This window comes from Etheostoma spectabile, unplaced genomic scaffold (genome assembly GCF_008692095.1).
Source record: "Etheostoma spectabile isolate EspeVRDwgs_2016 unplaced genomic scaffold, UIUC_Espe_1.0 scaffold280, whole genome shotgun sequence".
Lineage (NCBI taxonomy): Eukaryota > Metazoa > Chordata > Actinopteri > Perciformes > Percidae > Etheostoma > Etheostoma spectabile.
Window position 1 is genome coordinate 1,003,596 of NW_022605578.1, and position 8,391 is coordinate 1,011,986.

Genomic DNA, 8,391 nt, shown 5'->3' on the forward strand with positions numbered 1-8,391 from the left:
ATTATGAAGTAAAATGTAATGAACAAGAGTTTTCACACTCAATATAACTTTCTTTTTTAACTTTTTATTTTTTATGATCAGTGTAATTTTTATTGTTTTTGGTTCTTTTTTATTTTTTTTATTTCTTTTATTTCCACACAAAGTGTGTGTTTGTGTGTGTGTGTGTGAGTAAGAGAGAGACACAGAGAGAGAGGGGGCGAGGGGGAGCAGCTGACAGTAAAAAAAAAAAAAAAATCTCCGATGGCAGAGACGCAACGGGAGTTTTGCCATTTAAACCAGCAGCACGTCTGAAACCCACGTCCACAGAATCTACTGGTACTATTAAGGACTACAAACCCCACGTTCACCAGAAAATAATGGTTCTAGTAAGGACTTACCAACTCCCACGTCACCAGAAACCCTTACTGTTACTATTTTAAGGACTAACAAACCCCACGTTTCACCAGAAACCTATGTTACTATTGTAGACTACAAACCCCCACGCGTTCACCAGAAACCTAGTTGGTTTACTTTGTAAGGACTCACAAACCCCCGTTCACCAGAAATCTACTGGTTACTATGTAAGGACTACAAACCCCACGTTCACCAGAAACTACTGGTTACTATGTAAGACTACAAAACGAAGTTAAAAAACAAACCGGAAGCTGAAGAAACCCTAAACGTTAACGGAACAGATCCACAGACCTGATTGACTGACGGAGCGGGAGAGAGAGAGAGAGGGAGAGAGAGAGAGAGAGAGACCGAGAGACCAAGGGAGCACATTTATCCATGTTCTGTGTGTGTGTGATAGAGCCGAGGGTTTGTAGGCGGGGGGGGCGCTGTGATTATCACAGAACGCTGCGCGGCCAGTGAGGAGTTTTATTTCAATCCGAGCACGGATATTGACTCATATTACTCATAATACTTGTACCGGCAAAAGGTGCTTTATCCGACCGGTACTCGTTTCAGCCGTTACTCGGATCACCCCTATTCTTTATTAAATCACTTTCAGTTAACATATGTTTTATTCACGCTTAAACTTGCTTAATACAACCAGTTTGTTTTTAACCAATAGTATAGCAGATAATATGATGGACTAACCCATTTATACGTAGAACAATGATGTTTTAGCCCACATTTATGTTAAAGAACTATATACTACACCCATTATGTAAATGTATACAGTGGGTATACAGTGGGCTTTCTCTTTCTTTGTTTTGTACAAAAACAAGTATACAACAAAAAAGCCCCAGAATGCACTTGCAGATCTTACATCTTTTATTGTAGAACTCATGGTTGAACAGTAACTTTGTCCAGTTCATTTTTCAGAAGCAAATAGAGCGGGCAGCTACTTGTGGGGTCTGACCAACATGTTCTTTTTCCTGTAATCTCCTAGCAACTGTCTCTATGTGAGGAAAGCTATGAAAGGTGTAATTTTCAGAGACAAATCCTCTAATACATTGATGCCATTAACATTTTCTTGTACATCTATTCAGTGGGTGAGGTCATACCTGGTTGGCAGGGAACAGGTACGTGTCCTCACCACTTAAATTAACTTGTGGAGTTCCCCAGGGCAGTATTTTAGGTCCTTTTTTTTGTCAATGATATGCCATCAGCTAAAGATTGTAATTTGTTTTTATTTGCAGATGACTGAGCTATTCTAGTCTCTCATAAAGAGGAGTCAGAGGCAGAGGTGGGTAGTAACGAGTTACATTTATTCCGTTACATTTACTTGAGTAAGTTTTTGAAAAAATTGTACTTCTAGGAGTAAGTTAGTTTTAAATCACTATACACGTACTTTGTACTTTATGTCTCGCTTTAGGATTTGTTTTGTGATATGTAGAAAATAACTGTATATCTTCGTACTCTTCCGCTACCTTTCAGCGGCTTTTACAATTGTTTAATGCTTTCTGTTACCCTCGGTACGCAAACCCTTTATTGTCTTTAACCCCCCCGCCCCCTCCCCATTCTTCAACACGCCCTTTTCTAAGTTCTCTCTTGGGGACAGAGAGAGTCTTCCGCTGAGGCTCACCACGTGACTGTGCTTAACCATCACACGTCGTTTGTTAAGTTCGTGACCAATCACTCGTTCCGCCCCGCGCGACAGGTTAGCTTTACAGTCCTAGCAAAGACGTCTGAAGCAAAACGTCGCCAAGGCAACGCAAACAGAGCCCCCCCCCCCCCTCAAGTGAAAGCATGTTTACCTTAGGAAAAGTGGAAACAGCAGCACATCGCCGGCGCTCTTCAGTGTCGCCCAAACACAAACGTGAGCGTTCAACAACTCAACATCTACCTGGAGACGTAGCGGTAGTTTTAGTTTCTGCGTGTGAGAGGTGGATGTTTGTCTTTTAGGTTACATACAGTATTTTTTACACATGCAGTATCCATCCTAATTTGATGTGACAAGTCTCTCAATAAGCTATTTGTAATTAAATTAATTTTTTTTTATTTAATTGATTGGATGGACATAATTTGCCTAAAGATGATTATTTGTATTTTTGTCGGTCTGATTGATGCTGGTGTTGAGAAATTAATCAGACGTTACTCAACAGTTACTCACTACTTAGTAGTTTTTTCATCAAGCACTTTTTTACTCTTACTCAATGATTATTTGTATGACACTTTTACTTTTACTTGAGTCATATATTCTAAAGTAACAGTACTTTTACTTGAGTACAATTTTTGGCTACCTACCCACCTCTGGTCAAGGTTGAAAGGCTGCTTAGTTTGGAACTCCTTAAGCTCAGTGCTTGGTTAACAGACAGCAAAACATTTTTATTCTTTTTGGGTCCAGAGATAAACTGAAAAAGTCTATGGGGTTTAGGTTTGTCGTAGGTGATGTTGAATTACGGCCAAGGAAGCGTTCCCTTCTTGGGCTGTTACTGACAACAAACTACCAGGGAGTTTATTGCCCAAAGAATTATCTCAAGGTAGCCAAGACTAAGTTCCTGCAAGAATATCCAGCCTGTTAAAGTAACACCTTGAAATCCTGGCCGATGCTCTTGAAGGAGAGGGTTTCCCAACTTAAACTGTGTTAGTTTATAAGAAATACCCTGCACCCAGGTATTTATGTAATTACTTTTTTGAAATTAGTGATACGCACAGCTATTCTACCACCAGGAGTCCACAGATTGCAGGCCCTGCTGTTTTAAGAGCTGTATAGAAGTGCTCTCCTCTATCTTCCAACCTGAGCTCCCTCCTTTTAAAATCTTCAATAAAAAAAGGTTTCAAACCCATAAACAAAATCATAAGTTACTTTTAGTACTAGGAATATTGTACTGTTGTGTGTCTGCTTGTCTGTCTGGGATTGAGCCCTTGTTTTTTATTATACTTATTTTTTTGTATTGTGTTTTATCTGTTTTGTTTGTTTTGTTCATTAGTTGACCCCTTCCCCCTTTGTCCTCAATGTTTTAGTGCTTGTGTTGTTACTCCCCTTCCATCTTAAGACCACAATTTTATTTTATTTTTTATCTTTTTGAATACCTCCTGTTGATAGTTTGTGTACAATAAGTTTTCATTCATTTATTCAACAAAACGTTTAGAAGCCAACACTACTGATATAGTTTGAAGTTACCGTGCCGTTTCCAGTCTAAGGTTCAGACTGAAACACACGGAGCTCTGAAGCAGACCTGCGCGTCGCTTAGTGTCCAGCTCACTGGAAAAATAAGAGAGAGCACGCGGCCTTCCGCGGGCATGTGCAGCTTCATGTTTATAGACATGCTCCGCTGTTGACTTGCTGCAGCAGATGTGTCGCGTTTTTGCTCCGTGTATTTCTGCCGTAGTTTTGGTTTTCCACCTCCAATCTAGAGCAGCGTTCACACTTTCCTAAACTTTGTCTCCTTTAGAGACCAGAGTCCCAACTGGGCTCTGTGTCTGTCAGGCGGTTGGATCTACCGCATCAGCAGAGCAATCACGTAATGCAAAGCAGACTATGGTGAAGGTAGATTTCTGAAATATAGGGACTTTATTCTTGTAATAGCCTTTTATAACTTTATTTTTCTCAAATTCACAACTTCTCCAAATCTCAGAGAGCACATGGGTTTATATTTTGAATGTGCACAAAGTTTTAACACATCTGAAATAATACAGTCCAGGGCTTTATTAATTCCTTAAAATAAATTAATGTATCATTGAGGTGAATAATTGTCATATGCAATTAACAAAAGATGCAAAAGAAGGGGAGGAGTAAATTATGCCTAGGCTACTGTGCGCTGACTCGGATATAACTAGAAAAGTCAATCTACGGGAGAATAAAGACATGAAAGCAATACAGAATGCCTGAGGGCCTTACTGCAATACATTTCATTGTGTTTTGTTTGGATTGTAATCTATTTCCCTTTACTAAAGATATTTCCAGCATACATTGTTTGAGAAAAAAGTAAAAGTACATAAGTGAATTAGGTAAATTAAGTGTTTAATGCTAAAAATGTTCAGGGGATGGACACTCAGACTAGGGTTTGATATTTTCCCCAAAAATTAGATAATCAGATCCTGGGAAAAGACAACCCATTTCCCAGGAAAAGCTGTTTTTATTTTTTATTTTTTTTATTTTTTTAGCCCAAGTAATGTATTGATATCATTCAAATGCTGATATCATCCCAAATCCCAAACTGACTTTTTTAAATATTATTGTGATTATTATTTGGGCAAAAAACCAGTTTTTGTCCATCATCAACACAGTTGCAGTGATCAGTGAGCTGCGTGTGTGACATCTGCTGCAGCTGGGATGTCTGGACTTGTCTTCTGAAAATCTAGGCAACCCGTTAAAACCAATATTTCACAGAACTCCGTTATAAAACTAAATGAAATGTGCTAAAGTAAACCATGAATGATTCCTAAACCATTCTATTAACCCAATCCATTCTGTGGTTTGTTGAGATTTCTAAGCGGCTGCAAACGGGAATATTCACTCAAAGTTACCAAAATATTTCTTTATTAGGGCAGGGCAGGCATAATTCTCTTTTAAAACATACAAGTTCAACTAAATGAAAGAAAACGACCCACAGACATGTCCAACTGTGCACTGCAAATAGACGGGCCATAGGATAAGATAATAGGATAATGCCTAACACGCAATATCACATTGCATTGAACTTGTGACAACCTAAACTACATATTTCTTTTAGTTTACATGCATTCTCACCCTGACCTTTCTTTTTCTTCTGGAAGTGTACTTTCAGAAGCAGAGAGCGTTGATAGACTGCGCTCAGGCGGTTTCGGATTTTCATGACATGGTTGTTGCCACAGCCAAAAGCAAATTAGAATCAAAAGAACTGAAGGCAGCAATAAAAAATGGCGGGTTTGTCGGACACCACCGTCTGGCGCTAGCAAAGATGACGCAGTGACAGTTCTCTCTGACCCTCAGTAGTCTGCAGGTTTTCCCCTTTTGGTATCGCCTCAGCTTGCTTGGAACTTCGACTGAGGTATACAAAAAAAGTACTTGTTAGCAGGTACCTGGGACTTTTTTTTTGTATAACCAAAAAGGGGAGTAGAATCGAGGTAAATCCCATCGCGAGTTATATCGCAGTGAAAAAAAACGCCATTAGAGTGGTTTGCTAAAGAAAGTTTGCTTCCCTCGATTTTCTTTTTTTTCAAAGCTCCATGTAGTGTTTTATTTGATTCGGAAGCTTGAAAATGTCCAACAATTGATCTTAGCGGCCAATTGAGTTAGTTTTTCTCTCCATAAGGGACCCATGGGCTCTTTCTATCCCCAGATGAGCTCAGGGATAAGTTTTTAAGAGTCCTTAATAAAAGGGCATGTCTGTCCATCACATTTTTAAATTAATGAAGCTCTCATTTTCCAGCTCTTGGCATTTGTCTTGTAGAAATTGTTTTTCTCTCAGCACCAGCATTGTGTCCTCTGAAGTGATCCCTTTTGATTCACAATCAGACTCTCCGATCAACTTCTCTTCCATTTGCTCAATTCCTTTTTCAGCTCTCTGGAGGCCGAGCAGGACGATAAGCCTGACACCCTCGGAGGCCGGGGAGGAGAAGGATCAGCTGGACTCACAGGGTCCAGTCCCTCTAGCACATGCCTGGTTCAGCATAAAATTGAAAAAACCCACACTTGACCCTTCTGATTGTAACAGCTTTAGGCCTATTTCTAAATTGTCGTAATTTTGGAGAAGGTTGTTCTTTCTCAGCTCTCTTCATTTTTAAGTGAAAATAATATCTTGGACAAATTTCAGTCTGGTTTCAGAATACACCAGCACAGAAAAGAACTTCTTAAAGTGGTAAATGATTTATTGCTGTTCTGTCTGAGAAAATTGTGCAATTTTACTCTTGGTGAACCTTCGTAGTGCATTTGACACTGTTGACCATGCCATCTTGTTGGATCACCTTCAGTATAGGGTAGGAATCCAGGCTGTTGCTCTACATTGGTTCAATTCTTATTTAAAAAAAATAGGAACTGTTGAAATTGAAAATATCTACTCTTCACGCACAATTACTGCGGTGTACAACAAGGTTAGATTTAGGGCCACATATCTTATTGTTATGCTGATGACACACAGCTGTGCCTGTCTCAAGAATAGGTGATGCAAACTATTTAAAGTCCCTTTTTCACTGCCTGAGATATTAAGTGCTGGATACCTTTATCCATCTTAATGAAAGTAAAATGGAAGTCATGTTGTTAGGCCCCCCCAAATGCAGTTGACAAACTTTTAAAAAAGATTAGGGACTTTAGCCTAAAATTCCCCCTTTTGCCAGAAAATCTATGTTTCATCTTTGACCCAGCATTAATTAAATTAGTCCTTTTTGAATGTATCATTTTTCATCTCAGGATGTTGCTAAAATAAAATCCTTCCTGCGTCTTAAGGCTTGGAGACTGTTATTCATTGCACTTATTTCATCTCATATTGACTACTGCAATTCCTTGTATTTTTGCGATTTGTCAATCATCTTCCTCCTGCCTGCAGCTTGTCCATATGCAGCTGCTGGATTGTGACTGGTACCAGAGGGTCAAATCTCCCTATTGGCATCTTTCACTGGTTACGGGTCAAATATAGAACCGATTTTAAGGTAATGTTAATTGTTTTTAAGGCATTACATAGTTTGGCCCTTTTATATTGCTGATCTCTTTACCCTACATCCTTTCTCCAAACCTAAGATCGTTTAGTGTCAGTTCCTTTCAGCTATTCCACTGATGAAAACAAAATTGATTGTTCCTTTTCCGTTGTGGCCCCAAGACTGGAACAAACTTCCCTTCATATTAGTTCCCTCTCTACTGCCGAGAAGTCTCGTCTTAAAACACTTTTTTATTCCTCGGCATATGTTTTAGTTTTGGAATTTGTATAGAATGTGTTTTGTTTATAATGTTCATTGTGTCTATACAGTATTTTATTGTCTACCTTTGTTTTATAACAAATATACCTTTGTACAGCACTTTGTTCAGCCTAGGTTGGTTTTAAAGGTGCTCTATGGATAAACTGACTTGACTGGAGTAGCGCTACAACTATGTCAGGCATTTAGTAAAGCTAAAAAGAAAGGACACAAATTTAAATCTGGTGATGACTAGCTCCCTTCAGGCTTGTTTTGATGATTGCCCACTTGCGTCACTGTCTACTTCTGCTTTTCTTAACTTGCTTCACGTTACGTTAGTGATGGCAATCTTGCTGTATGAAGCTTCATGAACCATTTTATATATTTTCTGTGCCCACTTGATGGTGCTTTGATTTAAGAGAAAGACTCAAAGGCAGCAATTCAGTGTGCTTCTAAACCCTTTGTTGAACACCGAGCCCCATCTGTGGGCTCAGAAAATACATAAATGGTTCGCAAGGCTTTATAGGCTTCATTTGGCTCAGCACCACAAGTTGTAGTTTAAAGGCCATCCTTGAGTAATCATTGCAAAATTTGTAAGATGTTAGTAAATAAACGTTAAGATGCAATCTAGTAGTTAATGTAATTAATGTTACCATTTGTGTTATTTACTAAATGACAGGTTCTCACACCATACTGGTATGAACTGCAAATTATTGTGCAGATAATAATAGTTACTGTAGATAGATAAGAGATAGTATTTTTGATCCCATAAAATGGAAATTACAGTGTTGCAGCAGCAAGGTTATTAAGGTTATTCTTAGGATTATGTTTAATTTGCCTTCCTTAAAAGGTACAGCAATAATTTATGACTTTGTGTTTGCGCCAGTGATACCACATAACTTACAACGAACAGCATGCTACACTTCAACTCGTCTGAGTAGGAATGTTCTGTAGGAGGCAGTGGCAGCGGTTATGAATATTGGTAATGAGATAAGCAGAGGAACCAAGATATCAGATTCTCTGATTCCACGCCAAACTAAGTATTACAGTTTCCCCTAGTCTATCTGAAGTGAAACATTAGAATAAAATCAAGTTTCTCCACAAAGAATTGAGGAAATCTGACTTCATCCTTATGTGCTGCAATATAAGGAA

General features: G+C 38.8%; 1 long non-coding RNA gene across 1 annotated transcript; it reads right to left on the reverse strand.

Moving 5' to 3' along the window:
• Positions 1-539: 539 nt before the first annotated feature.
• Positions 540-4,134, reverse strand: LOC116685997 (uncharacterized). Its single transcript, XR_004331113.1, has 3 exons — positions 4,053-4,134; positions 1,012-1,022; positions 540-549 (listed from the first exon to the last, which is right to left on the reverse strand). It is a non-coding gene; the product is annotated as an uncharacterized LOC116685997 (long non-coding RNA).
• Between the last annotated feature and the right edge of the window lie 4,257 nt (positions 4,135-8,391).